The following is a 23,595-nucleotide window of genomic DNA, read 5'->3' on the forward strand; positions in this document are numbered from 1 at the left end:
TAGTAGAACATGAAGTCAAGGGAACAGGAAACAAAATGTTGCCAGCGAATCACTAGGGGTAATGATGAGTGGTATCAGCTCTATTTCCATCTCTTGATTCCTGGACCCATGAAACCTGGTTATTGGAGAAATAGCAAATCACTGGCCATGGCCCAGGTATCAGTAGAAAATTGCACATCAGCCCATTTTTTCTTCCAAGTAAAGTGAACAACCAAGTGCAGTACTTGAAGTTCTGCCCTCTGTAGGATTCCCTTCATCACTGTCCTCCGAGGATGTCCCAGAACATGGCTGCAGTACTGCTGCCTGTCCACTTTCAGGTGGTACCTGCATACCATGCAGAAGCATCTGTAAACCAGCCTGAGTCCTTTCTTCCTCTGTCAACTGATCATTAGGAACTCCCCATGAGGCCTTAGAAGCAGGCTGGAGAGACAAGGAAGTATAGCAGGAGTGGGATGATATGCACGTGGATCATTTTATGTAACTGTGCCTTCAGGACCTGATAAAGTATATACAACTTCCATTTGATAATGGAGTGTTAACTGTGCATGCCTAACTTGATGACTTGGTGGGTTAGGTAACACTGGCTCATAATAGGCATTCTGCATGTCATGCTAATTTGGTGGCTCATGGTCAAGCACTCAGTCCCTCCTAATTCTCAGTAGCAGGTGAAGAGATATATTTTAAAGGGAAAGTAGTTGTCTGAGGAGTATGGCAGGGCTTTGTTCCAAGACTTTAAGATTCTGCACTGATTTACTTACAGATGACTGCCGAAGGCTCCAAACAACATCCCTACAGGTCGCTGACACTGCAGCATCATTAGATCTGCTGGGTCGCATATATAATATGTTTGGAGATTTCACGGCAGCATAGACCTCTTCCAGAGCCTTTTCTTACTGGGTATCCCATTCAAAACTTGCAGCTTCTTAAGTCCTTCAGCAGACGTGCTGGAGGACACACCCAAATGAGGAGTATGTTGCCTCCAAAATCTAAAGGGGATTTTGTGCCTTTTCATTGTTGTTGTAAGAGGGGCCAGATGCAGCTACTTATCCCTCAGTTTAAGGAATATCCTCACATCACTGGATCCTTGAAATTTCATTGAAGTAAAGGGCCCCTAAGTTTTAAGTCAGTTGTATTTATCACCCTTTTAAATGCAAATGTCTTACGAATACATCTAGAGTACTTGTGTTTTCTTGATGGCTAGATCTAATCAACATAATATAATCAATGTACGGAGATCAGTGTGATACCTTGTGAAAGGGAAAGGTGACCAAAGTCACTGCAAACTAAAATGACAGAAAGATATATTGCTGATGTTGCCAGTTTCAAGCAAACTGCTTCTGGTGAGTTTTATGGACAGTGGGAGAAAAAAATGGATTTGCCAGATCAATATCTGCTTATCAACATCCAGAGATATATTAATTTGCTCAAGCAATGAAACCACATCTGTTAAAGCAGCTGAAATTGGAGTTATCAACTGATTAAGCTTAAGATAATATACTATTATTCCCCAAGATTTGTCTGTCCTCTGCACCAGTTAAATACGCTAGTTGAATGAAGATGTTGTAGGAATGATCAACCCTGCGTCCTCTAGCCCTTGATAATGGCAGTAATCTCTGCAATGCTCCCAGGAACGCGATAATAATTTGGTTTACAATTTTCCTAGGAATGTTGTGGGAAAAACTTGGTTCTTATTGCCAACACAGTAAAGAACTAAAGATCAGCAAGTCTATTAGTATGCAAGCAATGTTTATGAGTGATACATTCTAATGGAAGTGAACGGGCCTTGCTGAGGTGGGAAAGAAAGGTACAGGGCATAGATAAAGGCAAGGTGAGGGCAGTAAGGCAAGGCACGGTGTCAGATCCTTTGTCCTGAGGACTTACATGGTTGGCAGAATGGGGCGAGAGAATTACATATGGATCAGTGGATAAAAGCAGTGCCAACTTCCCCTGGGGCAATGTGACCATCTAAACATAGGTATGTGTAGCTGGTTGTTTCCCAGAATTCTTATTCTGCTCCAAACTACCTCTTGTCATCCATTGTAAAACACATAGGGGACCATAGGCAGTTAAAGTTAGGGAAGTTAACTGAAGTTATTCATGGGTCTTTTCTTTGAGCACTGTGGACCCCCTCTTCATCCTCCTTCTAGACCTTAGGATGAATATACAGTTTCAAGGACTTTCTTTCCAAGATAATAGAAATGATACTTATAGAAGTTCAAGGGCTCCCCTCCTCCTGTGCTATCATGGTGTTTCTTGTGATGTTCAAAATACCTGGCCATCTTATTGGACCAGGCTCAGGACTGCTGAGTGAGTGGGTGAGACATGTCTCCCTCCTCCTCCCTACCTTGGTTTTGCTATTTACCCTAATTAACAGGTAGAGGCAGTTCTAGTGAATTGTACTTGGCCTTACCTACCAAAATAGCACTCACTCCATAGTTCAGGAAACCAATGTGTAGATTCTGCTAAGTGTTGTGTATGTCTATTCCAACTGTGCAACTTAGAACTTGAGAATTAATCACAGGGTGGGTTCAGGAACCCACTCACTTTTTTCAGTCTCACTTTGTTATCAAAGGAAAATACACAGTGATACTGAAAAGTGTAACAGAATTATACATAGGTGATGACTTCCGGTCAAGTTGGAGGTGTAGGTAGACATGCTTCACCTCCTCGCACAACCACAGAAATAATTATAAGTAAAGTTCAAAACAAATAACACCCAGAATTGTCAGAAAATTGAGCTGTAAGGAAGTCCAATAACCAAGGATTTAAAGAAGCCACATTCATCCAGATGGATAAGAGGGGCAGAGTCACAGACAGGCAGAGAGGCGCAGAAAAAAGTCTGCAGCAAAGAGGCCACAGTGATGGCAGAATGGGTGGTCCCACATTCACATATGGTTGGTAAAAATTGGGAGGGATACCATGGCAGTGAGTGATTCTAGCTCCAGGACAGATTGCACAGCCCAGAGTCCCAACATCGGGAGATAAACCCTATAACTTCTGGCTGTAAAAACCAGTGGGAGTTGAGGCAGTGGAAGAAACTGCTGGATTTTCAAGAGACTCTGTTAGAAGGGTCTGCACAGACTTAGAATGCATGCAAACCCACCCATTCTGGGATTCAGCACTAGGGCTACAGCAGGAAGGGCACCAGAGCATATGGAAAATGGGTGAAGTGACTGGAAATGGGGTGAGTGCTGAGCAAATCTCCATAAGAAAGGCAGGGGCATTGTCCCCTCTTTGAACCACAAAGTGGTGAAATGGATTGCCATGCCCTGGTGATTACCTAAGGATCCACCCCGCACAATTTACAGGTGCCTTTTCTACAATAGGCCATGGTACTAAGAGTGAAAACAGCTCTACCTAATACTCAGAAACAAATACAGGGAGATGTCAAATTGAGGAGACAAAGAAATATGGTCCAAATGAAAGAACAGAAGAAAACCCCAGAAAAAGAACTAAATGAAACAGAGATAACCAACCTATTGAATGTAGAGTTTAAAACACTGGTGATCAGGATGCTCAAAGAACTCATTGAGTACAGCAACAACATAAACGAAGAAATGAAGTTTACACTAAGTGAAATAAAGAAAAATCTACAGGGAGCCATCAGTGGAGGGGAGGAAGCTGGGATTCAAATCAGTGATTTGGAATATAAAGAAGAATACACATTCAACCAGAACCACAAGAAGAAAAAAAAATTCAGCATAAACAAGGATAGTATAAGGACCCTCTGGAACATCTCCAAATGCACTGACATCTGAATCATAGGGATGCCAGAAGGAGAAGAAGAAGAGCAAGATATTGAAAACTTATTTGAAAAAAATAATAAAAGGAAACTTCCCTAATTTGGTGAAGGAAATAGACATACAAGTCTAGGAAGCGTAGAGAGTCCCAAACTCTCTACTCTCCCAACTTGGGCAAGTTGGACCCAAGGAGGACCACACCAAAACACATCATAATTAAAATGCCAAAGTTTAAAGATAAAGAATCTTAAAAGCAGCTAGAGAAAAGCAGATACCTACAAAAGAGTTCCCAATTAGACTATCAGCTGTTTTCTCAAAAGAAACCTTGTAGGTAAGGAGGGGCTGGAGAAAAGTATTCCAAGTCATGAAAAGCAAGGACCTACATCCATCCAAGATTACTCTATCCAGCAAAGCTCTCATTTAGAATGGAAGAGCAGATAAAGTGCTTCCCAGAGAAGGTAAAACTAAAGGAGTTCATCATCACTAAGCCATTATTACATGAAACATTAAAGGGACTTATTTAAGAAAAGGAAGAAGATTAAAGCTATGAATATTAAAATGGCAACAAATTCACAACTATCAACAACCGAATCTAAAAAAGCAAACAAGCAAACAACTAGAACAGGAACAGAATCATAGATATGGAGGTCTTTTGGAGAGTTATCAGCTGGGAGGGGGAAAGAAGGGAATGATGGAGAGGGTTCAGGGATCAGAAAGCATAAATGGTAGGCACAAAATAGACACAGGGATGTTAAGAACAGTATAAGAAATGGAGAGACCACAGAACTTATATTCATGATCCATGGACATGAACCCAGGGGTGTTTGCTGGAGGGAAGGGGGGTACTGAGTGGAGGGTGGCAATAGGGAAAAATTAGGACTACTGTAATAGCATAATCAATAAAATATATTTTAAAAAAAGCAAATATTCATTACTTTCCAAATCTAATTATTTTTCAATATCTCCCCCACAGAGATCATCTATATTTGCATAAGAAGTATTTTCAAGGAAAAAAACCCACTAAAATTATTGAGAAGCTATTTTGTGTCAGGAACTGTATTAGATCAACTTGGTCACCTTTTACGCCCACAACAGCATATAAGTTTTTCCTATTTTAAAGAAATACTGAGCCCTAAGATGAAGTACTGCCATTTGCGACAACATGGATGGACCCTGAGAATACCAGGCTAAGCAAATTAAGTCAGTCACAAAAAGCCAGAAAACATATGATTCCACTCATGCATATAAATAAAGGCATTGTGGTTACCAGCGGGAAGAGGTTGGGGGTGTTAGAAAAGCGGGTCACGTACATGGTGACAGAAGCGGATGTGACTTCGGGCGGTGGGCTCACAGTGCAATACACAGATCATGCACCATAGATATCTGTACTCACAACCTACATAATATTATTAACCAATGTTGCCCCGGGAGATTTAATAAAATAAAAATATATTTTGAAAAAGAATTAAACAATGTTGGTAGAGTTTATGTAACTCACCCAAATCTGGGGATGGATCATGTTAAATTCAAATATAACTTTGCCTCTTTATAGTAAACACTCATCCGAGAGTAAGACTTGAAGAAGTACTATGAAAAATACAATTTGAAGTTTTAACTCCCTCAGGTATCAAAATTTACCTTCTAATTGAAAGAAATTATGTTTCTACATCTAAAAGTTTGGAACACAAGCAATCAAATCCTTAAGACAAAATATTATGACAAAGCCTCAGGGAAACTTTTAAAAATATACAGCTGCAGGCTAATGCTAGTTAAACTAATTAAAACAACCTTTAAGAAGTCAAAAATTCTATGAATAGAACTTCTTTTGTTTGAATATTATGAAAAAAATATCCTCATCAGCATAATTCAGTAAGTGTAGATTATATTAAGTTGCTTACTCTAAAATGTCAGTCATTATGATAGTTGACCAATTTAAATAAATTGATATTACAAGGAAAAAATTAAAATAGCAATTAAAATGTAAGTTGTTATCTTACATTATTTAATGTATTAAAACATAATTGTTCCTCTTAAAGTTAGGTATTTTAATAACAGCATATGTGCTTTATTTATATTTTACAACTCATATTTTATTAGATTCCACATTATGCTAAATAAAAATAGTAATAAGCTATTTGAAAAAGTTTTGTACAGTTTAAATCTTATAAATTCAATTTCATAAAACATTAGGTTTATGTTTATCCTGGCTAAGCAAAATTGCTATGTTTCATCTCTGGTCTAAAATACTTTATAAGATATAGTGTGGGAACTAAAATAATTCCATCACTATTTTTTACCATGTCTTACAACAAAATGTGTTTTTAATCAAAATAATCTATAGACCAATTTAGCATATAAAAATAATTTTACAAAAAGTCAAAACAACACATTTGAATCCACTTTTTATTTTCTTTTTTCTTCTTTATGTACAGAACTTCTCCAAACACCACATTTCTTGCAGCTATAAAGTTACTTGATGTTGGTCAGGTATCATTTTTCCCCCAACTTTTTTTACATTGAAATATGACAGTTAACCAATATTAAATCCATAAATATTGTTATAGGATAACATATTAAGCCTTTGGCACTTAAGCAATCAACCTTCCTAAAAATAGGTTCAGATTCCCCAATCTCCATGTTAGAATTTGGTGTCGTACTATCCCTATGTGCTGACTACATGCTCCTTCAGAAGACAGCAGAGGCAACAGGTACTTACTTCGGAGGACACTGGACATGTTGACCTGGAAGCACTTTATGGTGTTACCACAGTGTCATGCACCCCCCTACCTTTCTCCAAGGTGGTCTCGTAATTCTGGAATGGCGGGTCTACTTTACACAAAACGAAGACAGACAGCACGACATCTGCTCCGTGGATACATCTTACTCCTATGATGCACGCACTATGCTACAGAACACGACTAGTCCTAAGCACCTGTCACTATCAACCTGGTTTCTTAGTTTGGGTGATGTGTCAATCCTGCGCGTCACTGTCATTTCGCTCACAGTACTTTTAGGATCAAAGATGACCTAGACAGTAACCGATAGCTGTAGATACCTAAGGAATGTATTTTGAGCCTATATTTCCTTTGGAAGGATGAGTTTGTAGAATGGGTATGTTTTCATCCTTTGAAATACAAGCCTTTCTAGGTTCATCTTGAAGCTTTAATCCAATTATAGTATTCTATTTTCACAAAAAATACAAGGATTTCCTGTGGAATACCCAAAATCAGGATCATTCACACCACTGCATACTTGAAGTAAGAACACAAACAGATGTGCAATGTTAATTGGAATTTTTTGTTCAAAAAGTGCTCTATCAGGGCTAACTGTGAGATCCTTCCATTCTTCTAAATCACCACTTTAGAAACTTCTAAGGGTCTTCAATGTACCTTTTTTATAGGAATTTGGATTCACCACCATGTACATTCCAGTGTGGTCACTGGTTTTAGAAAAAACACAAGTCCTGGACTAGGAATCTGGTCACAATAACTTGGGACCTCATGTCCAGCGTACAAAGCATAGCCAACATTGTGAATGAAAAGAGTGCAGCCAGGAGCCCGTGAACGACTAGATAGAAAAACAAAACCAAACTCCAGCTCTTGGCAGTACACCCCGAGAACGCTGGTGGTGTGGAGGTAGACAAAGAGCTTCCACTAGGCCAGGTTCTGGCTGAAGGACTTCTTGTGGTGTGTGTAGAAGTGGCCACCGGTGGAGACAGCTGGGGCAGAAGTGCTTCCCAGCTCAAGCAATGCAGCCCTGGAACAATGGAGGTAGGCTGGATGGCCAATGGCCACAGACACCTCCCTGCAGAGAGGCCTTTCAGCAACTCCAGATGTAATGCTGATTTACATGCCAGAGGCTCTGATCAAATGACACTATAATGGTGGTGACTTGCCATTTTAGAGTTGGTGAAAATAAGTTTCAGATTAATTAATGATCTTTAATTAAAAGAGTAGTTAATCGCTGAGCTGGGATTTAAACCATTTTTTTGTTTGATCCCAATGCAGGTATTATTTACTAGTATTTGACACCAATATCATATTATGAGTTATGATTCTCCTTTCTATTCATTCAACAGATATCTTCTGAGCATTATTAAGGCCAACCACTGTTCTAAGCAGCAGGAACACATTGTGAAAAAAATAGGAATTCTTGTCCTCTTAAGAATGGCAATCTGTATTATTCTGAGTTATGACATTATGAAATCTTGTGATCCTTAAATATTAGACAGTTTTCTTTGATAAAATTGTAACAACTTCTTGAGCCATGCATTTTTATAAATGTATGCATAAATCTCTAGAACCTATAGCTGAGTCAATGTTATTACCACATTTACAATTCAATTTTTCAGCAATTTCCAAAATTCAGCTTCTCAATTGTATATTTTACCACATAATATAGAGAAAAAAATAAAATTCAATTTTATGTGTATATAATGGACAACAATTTTAAATTCTAATCAATATCCCAAGAAGCTACTTTTGTGTATAAAAATATTTCCTGCACTATATTACTACTACTATTGTATATTCACACTAACAACTTTGAAATCTATAAGTTCCTTACATAACTTTAAAGTACAGAGTCAGAGTGTTGTCTTACTGGCCGCAAAATAAATCTTTTTACTAAAGGGACTTAAAATATTTGTAGAGACTGTCCTTTTAAAAACAACAACATACATCATAAAAAAAATCTTTCAAAGAAGTAGGAACCTAGATCGATGCCTATTTTTCTCCTTGTATTTTTAACACCCAGTGAAATAAATACTGTTTCCCCATCAGACTCCAAGTGGCAATCAAATACACTTCAAAGGATTCTGGTATCGTTTTTGCTTTGTTCTCAGTGACACTGACAACAGCTGCCGTGTAAACCTGGTAAATAACCTTTGACTTCAGACAGGAGGCTGGAAGAACATGTCCCTGAAGTTGCTTTATTTGTTGACTTCCTTACTGATTATCTGCTATACCAAAGATACTTCTTTAATCATTGATGTTCCTGTGAGGGGTTTGTTTTTCAGCAGCATCATAAATGCAAATAGAACTGAAACTCAAAGACTTGCACAACCACTTATGTGAATCTCAACGCCCCAGAGAGTATTAGATAGTTAATGAACTCTGTATTTTTTGGATCCTTGAGTATTGTATTCTTTAAAGTTGTGAAGATACTCCCAGAGACAATAATACCTATCTTTTGGGAATAGAGGCAATTGGCTCAAATTACTGCATAAGCAGAATTTTCACAATATACTTATATACTAAAATCTTTTAAAAATTCATTTTAATTTTACAAGATAAGAAAATTTTTGTTAAGTATATATTTCCTGAAAGTATAAAAAGAATGCTAGTGTACTACAAACTATGTAATATTGAAATAATAATATTAATCACTATGCAAAATGTAACTAGTATTAAACTTATTGGTCTGTGTATATGTAAGTTATAAAGCAATTTTCTTTCTTTCCCAGGTCTCTTCAAAGTTACTCATTAGCCTGATTTTGTGTGCTTCTGGGGTAAATTCATGGGCAGGTCCTCAGGTATTTCAAACCTCAAAATAGCTTTATTAAATGAGATGAAATCATGAGTTAGTATAATAATCCAGATGCTGAACCTCAAATCTGTTAAATTCCTCTCCTTCTTCCGCTGAATGAGGTTTCAGGGCTGGACGTCTGCACTTGATAAGAAGAAAATGTCAGCTTATTTCTTCCTTTGCCAATCTCTTCTTGATTGTTTGGCTCCATCTTTTGATCCCACAGCCCCCATCAAAGGTTCAATCAGAAGACAAGAGATTCCGGGTGAGGAGTGCAGCGTAATTCTATTTTGATCTGCCGTTGGCCCTTTTCTCAACCTGGCAGACATGCCCCACTGATTTCTTTCTTGAAATGACTCCTCTCTGTGTTTTCCAGAAAGTGCCCTCTCCTACCCTGCCAAATTCCAAACGCCATTAACTTGGTATTGAGGTCTCCAGCTGACCTTTCTGCCACACCCCACCCTAACCGAGCTTCGACCCTAAGAGGACACTCGTGTATTCTTCTCAATCCTGGTGCAGCTGGGTGAGGTCCTATCAGAACCTGGCAAATTCTCTTGCAGCCCACATCTGACCCACGGGAGACATGTACATTTTCCCCTGCCATCTGTTCTGCCACTTCAAGCAAATAATGATATTCTTTCACCATCACATTTTTTTAATGTGTTGCAGGCTCACTTCTGCTGTGTGTGAAAACTGGGGATGGGAAGGTCTGCTCCCGGTTCTCATGACACTCTTCTCATTTGGCTTCAGATGAGGATGAGAGATCATCACACCCCAACAATGTTTGCTGATGTCATTCTGCGTGTTTCTTTAACTGCACCTTGAACTTTCTACCCACCCCTTACATATCCTCAGGTAGAGGATGATCTCCAAGTTCAAAACATTTGAAAGCCCCTCTTCTGCAAGTTTCTCATACATCTTCTATCACATTCTGCTGGAATCTGAGTGTTCTTGTCTGAACCTCTTCCAGTAGGGGCTGTTTCGTTTTGATTGGAGGGTCACAAACTACAGCAGCCGCATCGCCAAGTTTACTGTGTTCTGATCCTCACAAACCCAAGAAGAGGCAGTTTTATGCCATTTTCAGAAAAGGATATTATTATGGAATGTTTGTGACCCCTCAACACCCAAATTCATATGCTGGAGCCCTGCCCCCAATATGACAGTATTTGGAAATGTGGTCTTTTAGAAGTAACTAAGGTTAGTTGGAGTAGGGTCCTCTTGGCGGCATTAATGACCTATAAGAAGAGGAAGATTGATCTTTCTCTCCCCTCCCATGTGCACACCATGGGAGGGTCATGTGAGGACATATCTGGAAAGAGGCCATCTGCAAGACACAGACAGAGCCCTCAGCAGCCCCCAATGCCCTGGTATCTTCATCTTAAACATTCTATCCTCTAGAACCCTCTGAAATCAGATTCTGTTGTTTAAGCCACTCAATCTATAGTATTTTGTTTGACAGCCCAAGCAGACTAAGACAGATAGAAGGTTTAAAACTCTTGGGAACTTGTTATGATGTCACACCTAAGCATTTAAGTCAGGATTCAAACCTGGGGCTGTATGAATGCAACCCTGCTCTTTTGACATAGCCCACTGTTATCACCTGAAGTTTTGGGCTTCTAGAACATGTTTTGGGGCAATGCTTCATAACCTGTTTGCTTCATCCATAATTGTATTCATCCCTTCACTAATATTCCCCAACTTCTCTAAATTGGGCTGAGATTCACTTTGCCTGTCACTAGCAGTGCTCCTATTCATGCTTTTGGTTTGTCTTTACGTGCTTGCCGTTTCAGTCAGCCAATGTCCGTATACACCTGTGTATTTTATATGCATATCTGTACATTTATATTGCCATTATAGCATGTTAAAATAATGCCAACTGGTATATTTGGTGAATTAGTAACACCGAAAGCCCCGGAATTGTTGTGCATGCATTCCTTTGAAAGTAAAGCAAGTATTTGTATCTCTTCTGTTAGCAACATGCATAGACTTAAAAATGTAATCTGATTATTACATATTTTGGCTTTTCAGAGGTCTTCAAGGGATCGAATGTTTTAAGGCAATTAATGTTAAGTGATACTCAATGAAATATTATGAAGACTTATATTTGGGATAAAGCATACAGGTAAGACAAAGGCCAGAAGCGTAACGCACTATAATTCCATGTCAATCCTGGTAGACCCTCCCCTCTCCTTTCCGTTTAGGAAGCCCTCTGTGTGGGAGAGAAAGGACTGCAGCAGCACTAGCCCACTGTTAAGGCCACAGTTGAACAACTCTGCTTTGAAAATCCACTCGAACTCCATGGATCCCGTTAAAATGCCTACATGCTTTCTTATTTGATTACAAATGGTTTAAATTGCTGTTAAATTATTTCAATATTCCACATATGGTCTGAAAGAAGAGAAGTTTTTCATAGTTTTTCCTTTAAAGATGATATTTACTTGGTATGTATCCAAGGGCATGAGAAAGAGTGACAGAAATGTTGAAAAGGCTAAGATATAATGATCACAAAACTTATAATTAAAATATTCCTGTGAAAATCTTAGAGTGGTGTTACCCTGTAGGATATGTAATATATTTCAGTTTCCTTTGATCATACTTGCGTTTAACTGACTGAAGAGAAAACATATTTTCTAGTCTCCCGAGGTTAGTACTTCACACAAATTTCATTTTGAAAACAAAACTGATAGAGATTCTTTGTCTATAAAAAGAGTTGCACTAAATCACTTTATTTTATGCTGAAAAGTCTCTGTCTACATATGATTTCTTAATTCTTTGTAAACATAAAAGCCCTATTGTAAACTTGATGAATTTTTTTGTAATGGGATATTGTACAAATGTAAGCTATGCTTGGCACAGTAAGGTCAATGAGGTGTCAATTTCATAAACAAGCATATTCAAGAAAAACTTGAATTCAGATGTACAAATCAGAGTTGTTTTCCGCATTGCTAAAATTGGTCTATTTTGTGTCCTATAGTCTAGACTGCACACATTTGAACTGTTAAAATTTAGGCACTTTATATTATGGCATAATGCTGACTGGATAAAATGCAGTTTGAACAGTAAGCTGTCTACTAGCAACAATAGAAACAGCACAGCAGAAAACTGACCATATATATATGATATCCTCCCAAGTGTTAAAACCCTAAAGCAGTATTTATCACCCTATCAGAAGTGAGGGATAGAGGAGCCTGCTGGTGTTGTTCCATGGTTTTTTTTTCCATTAGCAAGTGTCATTATTCAAGCCTCATTATTGCTCCTAATGAAGCAATACACCAAAGCTAAATTCGAGTCAGTATAAATATTTAAATGAGCTCCTACAGTGCATTGAACTCGGTGAGAAACATTTTGAGAAAAAGAGAAACCAGAGAACAATCTCTCAACGATCTTAATTTCCATGGTGATAAATGGTGACATTCCTATTTCAATACTTTCCCCAAACTGGTACTCATATAAATAACAAAAAAAAAAGCTTTTTGTAGGGCCGTCTACTTCTCTTGGTGCTGCTGCAAATAACATTTTATGATACAGTTTGTGAGCAAGGCAACAGCACTCAACAAAGCTACATTCTTGAATTCTGCAAATCACTTGACAGGTAAGCTTGTCAAGGAAAATGGTAAGACTGTGCTGGTAACTATATAAGTTTACAATATTAAGTTTTCCTCAGAAATTTTCACTGTATAAAATTTCCATCAGAGGACTAAAGATGTAGAGCCCCATTTTTATATGTTTCCATGACCACGCACAAATAAGACAAAATTGTCGTAAAATGTAACTTAAAAAATACCGTCTGTTGTCAAATTTCAAAGTACAACTAACCTAAGTAAAATGGTATTATCTCCCAAGATAAATGCATAGTTAAGGTTTAGATATGTACATTTTAAACAGTGCGTAATAAGATTAAATGAGAAAAAATGAACCAGTTGAACAACTACACAAATAGGTGATAACATACAAAGTGGAAAAAAAAAAAGTAAGAGAAAGCAAGGAGTTGAAGACGGAATAAATAGAGCAATGGGATGAGTAATGACCAGGTAGGGAAGGGGGTTGCTATTTTGTTCAGTAAAGTCAGTTAGACATTTTTAGGGAGGGTGTGGTTCGGACCAGAATTCATCCAGGAGAATCCGGGAGAACATTTGGGTAGAGCATGGTCGGTGGAGGGCAGAACAGTGCAAGGTTAATGTAACTAGAGATGTGACAGTGTGTGACTGGCTCAACAAGATCAGGGGACTGTCTGAAAACACAGCCAGAATTCAGAAATTCTCTGATGATGCTAATTGCTCACACTCTGCCTGGACGACAGATTAGATGTGTTCTGGAGGGACAGTATCTCTTGACTTCCATCAAACATGCCATCAAAAGCTCCTTTTGAAAAGTAGTTCATATCAGAGCTACATCTAATAATACCTTCATAAACTTGGCCTTGTCTTGTTTTACTCATTCATAAATGGGAATAACATTGCTTTATATTGGATCTGACTTCTGGTTATTTTTAAGTATACAGAAACCATAGATGAATGTGTGATACTCCGATGTTATACCTAGTGCCCTAAACAAAACATTAGATGTATTTTTTTTGTTGTTGGTTTCTTGTGGTTGTTTTAAATTCAGAGGTTTATTTTTAGTAGCACGTTAGCATCTGAACATTCTGTGTACTTGTTTAGACAGCCATGTTCCCCTTCACAACAGCTTTGCAAACCAGCAGTGTATCATTGCTCAGATGTAGGCGGGGCTTTGAGTTTCTTTATTGACTTGTGAACACATCCATCTAATTTCAGCAAAAAATTGCCACTTGTAGGTATAAATCAATTTAACTTATGTATGCATGCTAAAATTTTAAAGTGCTTTTCTCTGTGACCTATTGTTTGGTAATATATGTCACTGCCTTAGGCCCTTGATGGAATGATGACATTAATAGAAAGAAAAGCTATTGTCTCTAAATGCAAGCAGTGTCCTTATCAAATAGAAAATGATGTACCCTGACATACACACTATAAAGTTCCATTTCACCATGAAATTAGTTCCTGCCAAAATACAGCGTACCTGACAAAATAAGGCATAATAAAAATGTAGAATTTCTTGAGCATTTTGCCCAGTGGATCAAAAATGTTCATAGTTTTTAATCCATTCATTCATTAAACATGAATTTATGGAGCACTCACTATTTCTCAAATGTTGTCTAGTTTCAAAATTCAAAGCACTCAAAATCTGGTGAGTAAATATTTACAAAACTGTATGAGATGTGATGGATGGTCCTAAATTTTCTGTCAAGGGTAAGCACCCAGTAATGCTACCTCAGGTAAAGAATGCCAAAGAAGTTAATATTATTTTAACTATTTCTTGAGAAAGTAGTATTATTCTCAAATCTTAAAATTATTTTTAAGATTCATTTATATGGAGCTTATATGAAAAGGGAACTATTTGAGTGGACAGGAAATACCACTCCCTTTTTTCAAGTTTATTTTGTTGATTATCCTATTACAGTTGTCCCAATTTCTTTCTCCCCTTTCTCCCCCACCGCCCTGCATGCTCCCACCTTCCAGCATCCCCCCTTAGTTCATGTCCATGGATTATACATAAAAGTTCTTTGGTTTCTCTATTTCCTACACTATTCTTAACCTCCCCCTGTGTATTTTATGCCTACCAATTATGCTTCTTATTCCCTGTACCTTTCCCCCTCCCCGTCCCTGCCAATAACCCACCATGTGATCTCCATTTCTGTGATTCTGTTCCTGTTCTAGTTGTTTGCTTAATTTTTGTTTTTGTTTTTTAGGTTCAGTTGTTGATAGTTGTGAATTTTCATTTTACAGTTCATAGTTTTTGATCTTCTATTTCTTAGATAAGTCCCTTTAACATTTCATATAACAAGGGCTTGGTGATGATGAACTTTAACTCGACCTTATCTGGGAAGCACTTTATCTGCCCTTGCATTCTCAATGATAGCTTTGCTGGATACAGTAATCTTGGGTGTAGGTCCTTGCCTTTCTTGACTTCAAATACTTCTTTCTAGCCCCTTCTTGCTTGTAAGGTTTCTTTTGAGAAATCAGCAGATACTCTTATAGGAACACCTTTGTAGGCAACTCTCTCCTTTCCTCTTGCTTCTTTTAAGATTGTCTCCTTATCTTTAATCTTTGGTAACTTAATTATGATGTGCCTTGGTGTGCTCCTCCTTAGGTCCAATTTGTTCAGGACTCTCTGGGCTTCCTGGACTTCCTGGAAGTCTATTTCCTTCACCAAATTGGGGAAGTTTTCCTTTATTATTTGTTCAAATAAGGTTTCAATGTCTTGCTCTTCCTCTTCTCCTTCTGGCAGCCCTATAATTTGGATGCTGGAGCTCTTAAAGTTGTCCCAGAGGTTCCAAAGCCTCTCCTCATTTTTTTGAATTCTTGTTTCTTCATTCTTTTCTGGTTGGATGTTTATTTCATCCTTTTGTTTCAAATCATTTATTTGAGTCCTGGTTTCCTTCCCTTCACAGTTGGTTCCCTACATATTTTCCTTTATTTCACTTTGTGTAGCCTTCTTTTCTTCCTTCATTTTGTGACTGAGCTGAATCAATTCTGTAAGCATCCTGATTACCAGTGTTTTGAACTCTGTATATGATAGGTCAATCTCCTCTTTGCTTAGCTCTTTTTCTGGAGCTTTGATCTGTTCTTCCATTTGGGCCATATTTCTTTGTCTCAGCACTCCTGTTATATTGTTAAGGGGGCAGAGTCTTAGGTATTTGCCAGGGCGGGGCAACCTTTGCTGTGTTGTGGAGCTATATTGGGGAGGGGGGTCTGAGAGGGAGCAATGTGGCTCACTTGCTCAACTCTAGCCCCAGTTTCCAAAGACCTCTCCTGTGAGACTGGAGTTTCTACTGCCTTTGCCAACCCCACAGTGTTTTACAGCCAGAGGTTTTGAGTCTTTAGTTTCCTGGCCAGCCAATTCCTCCTTGCCTCTGTGGTCCTCAGCTTGCAGCGGGTCCTCTCCACCTGTCTGGCTGCATGTTTCCACCCCTCCTCCCGGTCTGGATGAGTGTTTCGTTAACTCCTTGGTTGTCAGAGTCCCATGCAGTTTGATATTCTGGCAATTCTGATTGTTTATTGTTTTTTAATTGGTTGTTATACTTCTTTTGATTGAGCAAGGAAGCCAAGTATTTCTACCTATGTCTGCAGCTTGGCCAGAACTAGGAAATACCATTCTTAAAAAATACAAGTGGTAATATAATTGGAAAAAATACTCAATTAATGTTCACACCAGTAATTCCCTTTAAAATATCTTATCTTATTTATTTATCAACTGTTTTATTTTCTGTGCTATCTTTTGTCCTTACACTATCTATAAGTTCCCTGAAAATAAGAACTTTTCCTGTCTTTGCTTGTGCCTCCTATATTAAATGACTGACTGGTTTATTGAGTGAATGAATAAATATGTTTTGCTTGGAAAATAATTTTGTGACTTTAGGGAGCATACATTTAACATTACAATTAACATTGAAAACGTCTGCCTAAAAGATGTTTGGGAAAACAAATCAGTAATATCTGCTCTCACCACCCATATCTAATGAGTATGGTGTTAATGGCCTTAATTTCTAAGAAGGGAAGCAAAAGAAAAACAGGCATAAATAATAGAAATAAAGAAGGAATACTCTATTTGGAGATGATTTAATTGTTAGCAGACTATCTTTTGGAATCTGAGAGAAAGAAAACTACACAAACTATTAAGTGAATTTAGCAAGTATAAGATTCAAGGCCAACGTCAACAATCATGTGTAGTTCTAAAACTAGAAGCAAAAAAAAAAAAAGGAAAATAAATTTAAAATGCCATTTGAAATGGCATAGAATACATCAAAACTTTATAAAATAATAAAGCAAAATGTGATGTTTACATCTCTTCAACACATGAATGAAAGTAACTAAAGACAAATAGAGATATACTGCATCATGAATTAGAAAAATCAACATAAGTAGGAAAACACTAACTTTTAATATTTAAATTAAGTTATGTAGTAATTCTATATCTAAAATCTTAAGTCAACATAAAACATCTTGATGAAAGTGTACAATATCTTGGAAATCTTTGGAAAGACAAAAAAATTCTTTGCTAAGGCCTAAAAACCTTTACCACAGCACTATGGCAATTAAACCTTTATTATAAAACTAAGGCAATCAAATTTATAAATTTATGCTAAAATAAGACACCGTCTCAGAAGTAAAAAAAAGCAGGTCACATGCTGGGGGAAATATTGTAATGATTATATCCGACAAAGAACCTGTATCTAGAATATGTAAAGAATCTTCCTAATTTTTTAGTAAGAAGATAAACACTCCAATGACAAAACAAAGTTCTTGAATAAAAACTTCACAAAGAAGATATGTGAATGCTCAACAAGGGCAGTAAAGAGTGCTCACTATCATTACTGAGCAGAGAACCGCAAATTGATCCTGTTGTGATGATATATCTTTCATACTCACCAGAATGACAAAAATGATTGACAATACCAAGTGTTGACAAGGATGTAAATACACTTGAATTCTCATATATTATTGGAGGGAATACAAAATGTTATAACCACTTCAGTAAAGTGGTTTCTTATAACATTAACCATGCACTTATTCTATAATCTAACAATTTCTTTATGCATACTTTATTCAAGAGAAATGAAGACCTATATCAACAACAAGAAGGGAGGGGTAAGGAAAATAATGGGGCAAAGAAGGGGAAGGGTGAAGTCAAGGAACATTCATGAAGGGCCCATGGACAAAGACTACAGAGGGGGAAGCATTGAATGTGGGAAGTGGGGGTAGGGTAGGGGAGAGTAATGGGGGGAAATGGGGACAACTGTAATTGAACAATGGCAAAAAAATGAGATAATAACTGGGAATTTTCTAAAATTGATGAGAGAAATCAATTGATAGAACGTAAGAACTCAAAAAGTATCAAGTGGGATGAATGAAAGGAATCCACAAAGAAAAAAATTGCAACAAAACTGTTGAAAACCAAAAAAAAACCCAAAAACAAATAACCAAACAACAACAACAACAACAAAAAGATAAAGAGAACATTTTTCAAAGACACCATTAAAAAACCCTACAAGGTGGATAAAACATTTGAAAATCTCCCAGCAAAACCAACCATCTTCAGAAAATAAGATAAAAAGACTATCCTAATCAATGCAGAAAGGTACATATTAAAATCAGTATCTGATTATGACATGAGAACAATAAAAACCTGGTATGTACACCGGTGGTGTTAGAAATAGAGGGCAAACCCAGTTCTGCCATTGTCAACCTAGTACCCTGGGCAACTTGGTTACCTACCATCTTTACATACCTAGCAACAGAAACAAAATCAAGAATTTTTAAATCTCATTTATCAAAAAATCTTTGCATTAAAATCTTTAGATCTTAAAGATTTGCAGAAATCTTTAACACATGATATACAAAACAGAAAATGAGACAGTTTCTTCATTTTTCAAAAAACATTTTTTCTAACTACAAGATAAATTATTGAGGACACTATGAATTCTTGTGTTTTATGAATTTATAAAATTTTACAACAAGGGTATCATACATTATTGTAGGAAGAATCCTGAGATGGCCCCCAAACTCTTCCCTCCTGGTGTCCATACCCCATGTAACCCCTCCCCTCTTGCATGAGCAAGCTGAGGAATATGATAGGTGTAGTATCATGATTAGGTTATATTACAGAACAAAAGTAGATTTGCAAAATACACAAATGTTTAATTTAAGGTCCCAAATTAGTTGATTTGGAATTTACCAACAGGGAAATTATTGTGGTGGGATTAACCTGATTAGGGAGTCCTTAAAAAGAACCAGACTCCTCTGAAGGATGAGATTGGAAGTATGAAACACATTCTCCCAGCAGTATTGAAGTAAATGCCATGTTTTGAGAGGGCCAGGACCTGAGGGCAGGTTCTAGGAGATGAAATTGATTCCTGGCCCACAACCAGCAAGAAAACAGGGATTTCAATCTTAAGGCAAATTAAATTCTGCCAATCAGCTGATTATGCTTGGAAGAGGGGCCCAAGTTCTAGATGAAAACCGCCCAGTGGACACCTTGATTTCAGCCTTGTGATATGCTGACCTATACAACGTTTGGGCTTGGACCTGCTGAATCTGTAAGATAATAAATGAGTGTTGTTCTTAATCCCCTAAAGTTTTGATAATTTGTTACATGGCAGTGGAAAACTAATAGAGTTACCAGTGAAGAGCAATAAATTTTCATAATTAAGATAAACTCTTATACTTAATTAATTAAATAAGTTTAGACAAATAAGATGGGTTTATTTATAATTGTTAATTTACAACCTCTAAATTTTTTTCAATTCTATAACCAATTTAAGAAAATGGAACTATAAAATATTTTGTTTTTCATACACTGGTACTTTATTTGCTGTTTGGTGTTCTCTCTTTTTTTTAAAAGATTTTATTTATTTTTAAAGAGAAGGGCAGGGAGGGAGAGAGGGAGAGAAACATCAATGTGTTGTTGCCTCTGGTACTCCCCCTATTGGGGACCTGGCCGGCAACCCAGGCATGGGCCCTGACCCAAACCAGTGACACTTTGGTTTGCAGGCCGGCACTCAACTCACTGAGCCACAACAGCCAGGGATCTTTTTAGATTAGGTTTACTTTTGTGCATTGCATATAGTGGATGCCCATTCAGAATTTTCTAAGTTGTTCATGATTTTGTATGCAAGTAGCATAAACTGTCATAATGGCTTGAAAATAAATATATATTAAGCTACTAACTCAAATGTGTTTGCTATGGACCTAATAATGTCAAAGAGCAGTTGGCTTAATAATAGCTCTGCAAACTAATCAGTTAATTACACACTGGAAAACTACTTCTTTACAAGACACTCTCCCCAAAGCTGTAGAATTCCCCTGTCTGGACCACAGTGTATTACATATCCTTTTCAAGTTGTTATATTACTTATAATTAATTCACTTAAAAATGTGTCCGCATGTTCTTTTCATATGATCCTCAAGAGTTCCGCACACCTTCCGATTGAGATAGTAGTATGAAACAGCCTGGTTCTGTAAGAAAATAATGCAGTGGAACCTGCATTGTCTTTATTTCTGGTGTCCCTAAAAAGCACATTCTGCAGGTCTACTTCTTAAGGAGCTATTTTCAGACTAAAAATACTGGGTATGTTCAAACATTTTCTTAAGTACCATGTATAGTTTTACTGTGAAGTCAAAGAAAGCTTTCCGTTAAAGTGAGATATGTAGAAAATAAAGCCAGGTATTCTGCTGATGTGTAGATAAGGGTATAAACTTTATTTCTGAGGGAATAAATCTTATCACTTCTCTGCTAATACACTGCTGTGATCTTTAAGGACCTGCAACTCAAAATGTGTTAAGAATTTCTCTTCAAAAGAACTATAATGTGGCAACAAGACAGGGAGGTGATTTACCTTATTGTCTTGTGACTATCAGAAAACTATTCTCTTTAATTTGAGATTCAATACCTTTCATTTTGATAGGTTCAGACAAAGTCAAATGGAACTGAAATTAAATGATAAAACTCATTGTTTCTTCTATTAAAGTTCTTGGCATAATTGCCCACACTTTAGTCTACATTCATTTAAGCCTTTTCTAATTATTAACTTTAAATTGTATGGTAACTAGGTTAATAGCATGAGGGCAGGACAAATTAAGTTACCTTCACTGCAGGTTTTCAACCTGTATCCTACTGTGTGTGACTCCAATCATTAATCGTTTTGATTAAAGACAATATATCAAGCTACTGACCCCATAGACTTTTTAACTAAAGTCTTAGCTAACACCAGGCCTCCTGATGTTTGAAATAAATATTTTATTAGATGTATTAACCAGCATAGTTTATAAACCAATGACAAATATTTGGAAACACTTAGCTATTTATAAATTTTGCAGAATGTTGTGCTGCTGGGGGAACAGCAACTCTGAGGCCTTGTAATGAACTACACATCCCTATATCTGTCACCAGAGGGAAACTCATTATTCCATTGTGATTCTTTTCTTTTTAGATATAAAGTTAATTGTTTTATTGTTTTTTCCTTTTCATTTAATTAATTGGGGTGACACTGGTTAACAAAATTATACAGATTTCAGGTGCACAATTCTACAACACATCCTTGGCACACTATACATTGTGTTCACCAACCCAAGTGAATTTTTCATCAATCACTATTTATCCCCCTTACAGCCTCCCCCATCTCACTCCCCCAACTCCCCCCAACAATCACCAAACTGTTGCCAATGTCCATGAGATTTTCTCTTTTTTTTCTTTTTTGCTCAATTTCTCCATCACTCAGCTCCCACCCCCTGACAACTGTCAGCCTGCTGTCTATGAGCTTGTCACTATTTTGCTGTCAGTTTATTTTGTTAATTAGACTCCACATATGAATGAAATCATATAGTACTTGTCTTTCTCTTACTGGCTTATTTCTCCCTACATAATGTTCTCCAGGTCCATCCATGCTGTTGCTAAGGGTAAAATTTCCTTGTGTTTTAATGTGGAGAAGCATTCCATTGTTTAAATGTACCATAGCACTTTATCCACTCATCTGTTGATGAACACTTGACCAGCTTCCAAATCTTGGCTATTATAAATAACACTGCAATTAAAACAGGGGTGCATATACTCTTTGAAATGAGTGTTTCAGATTTTTTCAGATGTATTCCCAGAAGTGGAATCTGTAGGTCATGAGGTAGTTCCATTTTAACTTTTTCAAGATAACTTCATACTGCTTTCCACAGTGGCTGTACCAATCTGCATTCCCACCAAATTCAAGAGGAGGGAAGACTCCCATGGCTCCCAGGCCAGCATTATACTAATTCTAAAACCAGATAAAGTCACTACAAAGGCAAAAAATGTATAGATCAATATCCATGATGAACATAGATGCTAAAATGTCAACAAAATATTAGCAAACTGGATCCAGCAATACATTAAAAAGGTCATACACTATGATCAAATGGATTTACTCCAGGGTTGCAAGGTTGCTACAATATCTACAATGAACGTGATATACCACATAAACAAAATGAAGGATAAAAATCACATGATCATATCCATTGACAGAAAAAGCATTTGATAAAATTCAGCACTCACAATAAAAACTCTCAGCAAAGTGGGAATAGAGAGAACATAACTCAACATAATAAAGGCCATATATGACAAACACACAGTCAACATCATGCTCAGTGAGGAAAAATATATTCCCTTTAAGATCGGGAACAAGATGGGGATGTATACTTTCACCTCTCTTATTTAACTTAGTAGTGGGAGTTCTAGCCACAGCAATCAGACAAGAAGAACAAAAAAGGCATCCAAATTGGAAAGGAAGAAGTTGAACTGTCATTATTTGCAGATGATACTATACTGTATATAGATAACCCTAATGAGTCCACCAAAAAAAACTGTTAGAATTAATGGATGAATTCAAAGGAGTGGAAGAATCCAAAATCAATATTCAGAAATCAGTTGCATGTTTATATACCAATAATGATCTATCAGAAAGGGAAACTATTAAAACAATTCCATGCACAATTTCTTCAGAAAGAATAAAATATGAAATAATAAATATCACATTATGGTTCTCCAGTAATATTTATACGTGGGGGGCCTTGAAGAAATTATTCATTGGATTCAATTCAAAAAGCTGCTCTGACACAATTTACAATTTGCACTGTGGTTTTCACATAGTATCATATTTCAAGTTTAACCTTAATTATACCTAGGACTCTAAAACAAAAAATCTAAGTCAGACAGGATTACTATACAACAAACTTGTGCATATTTGCACCAAATGTCCCTTTTTAAGGTTGCTACTATGTAAGTTATTCAATAATTAGATTTTCAGTTATTAAAAGCTGGTGCCATTGGCCTGGAAACCAGTTCCTGGTCAAGGGTATATTCACTGAATTCCCATTTCTGTGTGAAAAATCTTATTAAAGTGGAGGATTAAGCCAGTTTATTATTTCTTATTAGTATAAAAATACAAGTAAGTCTTTTGGTAGGTTGGGTCAATTTAGTGTCAGGGCACTCAGCATGAAATCTCGTGCTGTGCTTACTATGGCAGAGAGTGGATCAAGTGGACCACTGCACAGGGAGAAAGTACACAGTCCAGAGATGTTCTCCTGGAGATGCTGAGAGTCAAGGGTAGAGGAAAGAAAACTATCCTAGGAAAAAAGCTAATTGATATTCTACTTAAATTTATAAAAATCCAACGTGGAAATATCTTAACAAAATCTCTGATTTGTTTCAGTGGGAATTATTCTGAGGACACAAAAGCAATGAGCGCCTGATGGCAAGTGAGGGCCTCAATAGTGACACCTGTGTT

General features: G+C 37.1%; 1 pseudogene; it reads right to left on the reverse strand.

The window, feature by feature from the left end:
- Positions 1 to 6,795: 6,795 nt before the first annotated feature.
- Positions 6,796 to 11,021, reverse strand: LOC112309165 (sodium/potassium-transporting ATPase subunit beta-3 pseudogene; annotated as a pseudogene).
- Positions 11,022 to 23,595: the final 12,574 nt, after the last annotated feature.

Source organism: Desmodus rotundus, chromosome 2 (genome assembly GCF_022682495.2).
Source record: "Desmodus rotundus isolate HL8 chromosome 2, HLdesRot8A.1, whole genome shotgun sequence".
Classification (NCBI taxonomy): domain Eukaryota; kingdom Metazoa; phylum Chordata; class Mammalia; order Chiroptera; family Phyllostomidae; genus Desmodus; species Desmodus rotundus.